Source organism: Euprymna scolopes, chromosome 5, assembly GCF_053919585.1.
Source record: "Euprymna scolopes isolate OS-2025 chromosome 5, ASM5391958v1, whole genome shotgun sequence".
NCBI lineage: Eukaryota > Metazoa > Mollusca > Cephalopoda > Sepiida > Sepiolidae > Euprymna > Euprymna scolopes.
The window spans coordinates 19,470,152-19,476,294 of NC_136486.1; the positions used below are offsets into that span (position 1 = coordinate 19,470,152).

General features: G+C 34.2%; 1 pseudogene; it reads right to left on the bottom strand.

Moving 5' to 3' along the window:
* Positions 1 to 5,010: 5,010 nt before the first annotated feature.
* On the bottom strand, positions 5,011 to 5,189 carry LOC145277250 (U2 spliceosomal RNA; annotated as a pseudogene).
* Positions 5,190 to 6,143: the final 954 nt, after the last annotated feature.

Consider the following 6,143-nt stretch of genomic DNA (forward strand, 5'->3'; position numbering starts at 1 on the left):
GGGCAATAGTAATGCGACTGCGAAATTTATCCATAAATCAAGGACTTTGTAATGGAACTAGGATGAAAATAAAAGAATATCATCAAAACAGCATTATTGCTATTTTAATTAATGGATCTAATAGAGGTTCCACAATTATCATTCCAAGAATTTAGTTAAAGCCAAGTGATACAAATGTTCCTTTTGCATTTCATCGGATACAGTTTGCAATACGATTAGCATATTCACTGACCATCAATAAAGCACAAGGCTTTGGATAAGGTTGGTATATATCTTCAACAACCTGTATTTTCTCATGGTCAACTGTATGTGGCATGTTCAAGAGCTCGATCTAAGTACAGTGTGAAATTTAAGGTAATGCAACTGCATAGAGATGATAATCAGGGCAGAAAGTGTGGTGTAACATATACTAAGAACATTGTTTACCGTGAAGTGTTATGAAAACAATCAGGAACAGCTATGGAATCTAAAAATTAACTTGGATGTAAATATGATTTTGGAAAAAAAAAATTTTAATTGCTTTCCTTATATTTAAAATTCAGAATTTGATGAAAAAGTAGTGTACAGTTTGTTTAACTTTACTTAATTATATAACATTGACATAAATTTGATAGGTACAACCTACCTCACATAATTTTGATTATCAAAAAATCAAAATTTAACTGTACTTCGTAAGTTTTACAGAAACACTTCATTTTCTATGCACACAAGAATCTGAATATTATAACAGATTACAATGTTTTTATGGAAAAAACTTTTGTACAGAAAATTCAAAGTGTTCTATTTATATTATCAGGAAGTTGTGATGCATTAATTGAAATCTATATCAATAATTCGACTTAAAAAATATTTGTGAATTTCCAAATCTTCATTGAATAAAATTCAAAATAAATAGAAAAGTCTATTGCATATGTAAAAGTTGACGGTTGCTTATTTAACTTCATTAAAAGCTACCAAAGTCAACCAAGAGCTGCTCAATATTCTGGTTTAATGGATCATTTAGCAAGGAATGAAGATGGCGATCCTGGTGTACCAGTTATTCTACCATCTTCATTTTCAGGAAGTCCTAGGAATCTTCAACAACTGTATCAAGATGCAAGGGCAGTTTTCTGTAAATATGGAAAGCCAGACCTATTCCTTACCTATACATGTAATCCAAGATGTCCTGAAATATTAAACAACTTGGGGTCATCAGAACTTGCACAAAATCGATGTCAACAATGTCAAACAGTTTTTTTTTAATTCACAGTCTAACTCCCCAGAACCTGCTGAGTGACCACTATTCTCACTCCAAGCAGCTGATCGGCGTCCCTGTCACCGCCTCAATCATCACCAGCACTTCCTGACAATATCAACAGCATCAGTTACGATCGCATTGACCTTCAATAAAAGTTTAAACTAAAATTCTTTGTTCTACTTGCTTCCATACGTTAATTTTTGTAATATAACAATAAGGAATTTCTTACTGATGTGTTTTAAAAGATTTTAACTACCGTGGAATTTCCACGGGTCCTGCTAGTTATTATTATTATTATTATTATTATTATTATTATTATTATTATTATTAAAAACATACGGCATAATTATCAAATCATGGATAAAAAAAGTTATATAAAATATATTACAAAAATCATGGAGTAAATAATGGAAATATTAAAAGTAGAAGACTGAGCGATAAAACTCCCATTCTTAACCCCGGCGAACATTGACTACATACGCTAGTACCTAAATAAACTTAAAACGGTTTTTCTAGTAAAAATGATTTCAGGAAAAAAATCTTCAATTTGATCCTCAATCGGACTGGCCGAATCGAATTAGAGTTGGAAAAATGTTTCGCGCTCCCAAATCTGGACCCTCGTCTTCAATCAATTAAATATTGTGATCGTGCCTTGATTATAAAAATGATTGTACAAATATTGAAGTAAATTGTCATTTTTCGATGACAAAAATGCAAATTGAAACTTAAATTAATATCGATCTTTTTCTTGTCAATTATAAATAAATGATTTAGAAAAAAGATGGAATAACAATATTTTAGTTCTCAGCAAATGTTTTGAATAATTGAAATTAAATTGAAAAGATAAATAGCTCCATTTCACAACTACTTCGATATCAATAATCTTAATTTTTCATCTAAATTTTAATCAATCACGAATCTGGAAGAACACCGTAATGAGGTAATATCATTAGTTGTTGGGTATTATCTCCCTGTATATAGAACTCTTCAGTCAAACATTATATCTCTTGAATAATAATGATAAGAGCAATAATAACTGAGAGAGAAACGATAACAAACGTAGTATTTTCAATAACAAATAAAATGTTCTTTATTTAGTCTTTTTGCGCTCTCTTTTTTCACGCGACTTTTGCGTTTAATTCATACACTCTTCTACTTTTTATTAATGATCAGAGACAAGCTTGAATGTCCGTCGTAGATATAAAATGAGAATTACCATTTTATCGTTTCATCCATATTACTTACCGACTTTATCGTTTCTTTTCGTCGCCGTTTTTCGTTTCTTTTCATGCAGGAAGGTGACACGAGAAGACGTTCTTAGAGTTTTCCTCAAATTTTTTGAGAGAATCGACTTAGGAGAGAGATTAACTATGTCTTAATCTTTAATATAAATCTCACCTGTCTGTTTAAATGTATGTATGTATGTTTATTTGTTTGTATGTCTACCTAAAACTTTCGACAGAGTCGACGACTTTTCACGGGATTGGTATCCTTTTGAAGTTCAACCCTTCGGACGACAAATATCGACCGATTGGTCAAAAACATTCATTCTTTTACCCTTAGCTGGATACTTTTCTACAGGAAGGAGTCGCTTTTTTCGCCAATATTTTTGAAAGTCACCTCCTCTTTTTGATTGTTTAGCCTTAACTTAAACCTACATCACTTCCGGTTTGGCGATGGCCGCAACAGCAAAGACGTCACTTTTTTTTCACTTTCTTTTCTTCCTTCGGGGTACGGGTTCGAGCCTTCCTGTCTACGACTACTTCTTTTTTGCTCAACACACACCTCCAAACACCCGGGCAACGCCGGGCACCCAGGCTAGTATTTTTATACTTTTTAAACTTTACTTTCTAACTGGTATAACTCTGTTTAAAAGGTTACAAGGAAAACAGAACACGGGAATAGAGTAGCAAAATGTATAAACAAAAATATACAAAAGTAAGGGTTGCTCGTCTAGTCGACGAACAACCTGGGGTGTTTCACTAGTTATCGACAACCGCCTTACGGCCTTGTTTTCCGGTATTTATTTTATATGGATCAGTTTATTCGTAGGTAACACAGGTAGTTCACCTGTCAACATAACGCCCATTTCCAAGTTGATTACTCCGAAACGTGTATCAGTATTATTTTCTTCGAAATAAATGTGACAGTTTGGGTAATCTTGATAATTAGTGTTTCTTTTTAACTAACAGTCTATTGGGTGGAAATACCTTCCTCACCAAACTTAAAGGTTTCGTTCAATTTAGTATTTCAAAAGGTTTTATATGAGATGATTTGAAGTCATTATTTTGCCCGGAAAATTTTTCTTTTCGCTTTGAAATTTTGATTTGCTGTAATTTCACAATCTTTTGAAAATTGATACCGTTTGCTTGTTAATTTTTTCCTTTTTTTCGAATTTGATTTGGATGAATGTTAAGAGAATTTGGATCAGCAGTCATAATTTTTTATTGTGCTTGGCCTTCTTTCTTTTTGATGAGACTGGCTCTGCTTTTGTGCAGTACATCGATATTGAAAGGTCTCATAAATTAAATTTGCGTAAAAGTAATTCGTAGTATTCCTTAGTAAATATAATTTTAATTTTCTCCAATTAGTGTAACTTTGGTCAAAAGTTATCATTCGAAGTTAAAATGTGTGTCATTAACGGCTTTTTGTTGCTTTGTGTCATCTCAAAATTGTGAATCTATTACAATGTTTTCATATACTTTATTTTAATATCAAAATGTCTAACTGCGAGTCTAATAGATTATGTAGATGAATCCAGAATTTTTACCGTTACATATTTGCGTAAACCTCCGTCATAGTTTACAAAATATATTCTTTCTCACTTTTCATGTAGATGTTTCTTAAGTTTTTGTATATGTTAAAGACAATGCCTTAGTTATTAAGTGAAGAGTTCCCCAAAGTAAAAAATTATGTTAAAATTGAAAATGCAGATTCCGTCATTAGTTTTTTGTTTAGTTTTTTCTTTTTCCAATACAAATCTAGAAGTGTAAGCTATATTTAGTTTCAGAAAAGTTTCCGATGGTTAGTTGTTCCGGGGAAGTGACTGGTTCGCAGTAGACAGTTCTCGAGTTCGAATCCACAGAGCAAAAGATTCTTCCCGTGTTGACACGAGGAAAACAGAAGTTGCCACAGAAAAGTATAATATTTATGGAGCAATACTGGTTTCTGATTGGTTGGTAGCAGAACGTGCATTAATTCGATTCGTCAGTTCCTAGCAGCGTCGTTTATAAATAGAATCTCCCGACTGTGCGGGATCATGCCCCATTACTATGTCCATAGTGATGGGATGTCTCCTAGCGGCTTCGGCTGCAGGGAGACAGGGTAGTACCAGTCAAGGATTCGTCACTTGACACTCAGCCCAACAGGTGAGGGGCCGGGAACCGGCCCAGCACCTGTTGGACTGAGGTACACCGCCTGGGTAATACCTAGGAGGACCACCCTCCCAAGCCTTGCCACCGGGCTTTCCGGTGGGGCAAGTTTATTGCTTGCTGCCTGAGGCGCCCCGACCGGGGAATGCCGACGGGGTTACTCCGGCAATTTTTAAAATTGCAGGAGTGCCCCTCCTTCAGGGGAGCCTGCGGGTATCCCACTTTCCAGGCCTTGTGCCAAATAATGCTGATGTGGGCAGCATTTAAATAAATAAATACCCCATGATGGAGTAAAAAAAATATTGCAACAACAAACATATTGTTTCGTGTCAATAAAAAACTATTTATTTTTTCAGTGTTCCTATTTACTTGCCTCCCCTCCAGGAAAGAGTTAGACACAAGGTCAGTTTTTAATGTGGGAGAAATCTAGCTCCACAAAACGGACATTCTGGATCGAAACAAAATATAAATTGCCTCAGTCTAGAAGTATTTCTCCTTCACTGGACGAGAACAGAAATAGTGAATTGTAGTATCAGAACAGATACTACACTTTACTCCCAGCCAAAAGGCCAAGAAGCGTTTCTTTTTAATACGAAAATGTTGTTTCGTGCATTCTGGAACCTTCGTTCGCCATACACCACATGTAATACGAGCTCCGGGGTTTTTAAACTAGGGTTTCCTTCGTGAGTTCTTCGAATTCTGGTCGCCACTGTTATAACCTGTTTAAATGGTTTCAAAGAAAACAGAACACGATTTAACAAGAATATACAAAAGTAACGGCTTTTTATGTAGCTGACGAACAATCCTGGATATTCTACCAGATATCAACATCTGCCTTACGACCTTGTTTTCCGGTATTTATTGTGTATGGATCAGTTTATTCGTAGGAAACACAAATAGTTCCGCCACAACACTAACTCAAGAAATGAGTGACACCGATTGACAGAGACTCGGGTTAACATTTCGCTTAGATTGTTCTATATTATTGGCTGTAGTTTGTTCGCATGCCTCCCCGGAATGATCTCTGAAAATCTTAGTTTTCTATCACTCAGAAAATTTGCCTTTGCCTTGTCACCCAACTTTAATTAAACTCTGTAAACGATTCTGTTTTACAGCTCTTGCTTATCATCATGCACTCAATGTGACCCCTGTCAAAATTTACACTAGTTAACTTAATCGCTACTAACATAGCAAAAACACAATAATCTGTTACTAATGAAGATTTGGTGTATGTCTGTGTGAAGGGAAAACTATACTATTAGTAGGTTTTTAACCCCCAAAATATATAATCTTATAATAGATAAATTGTTAATACGTTAGCGATAACGTATAACTTATTAATGTATTAATCGTTTGTAATTTTCATATTTATTGTAGAAGAAATATATTAGTCCAGCGAACAAAAATACATGAATATTTTAAAATTATAAATTTATAATTAATATAAATAAAAATGTAATTGTTTCTATGTTTCTAATTGATTATCTTACATACTACTTTGACGATTGCTTTGGAATGTTTCTGTAACATTTTGA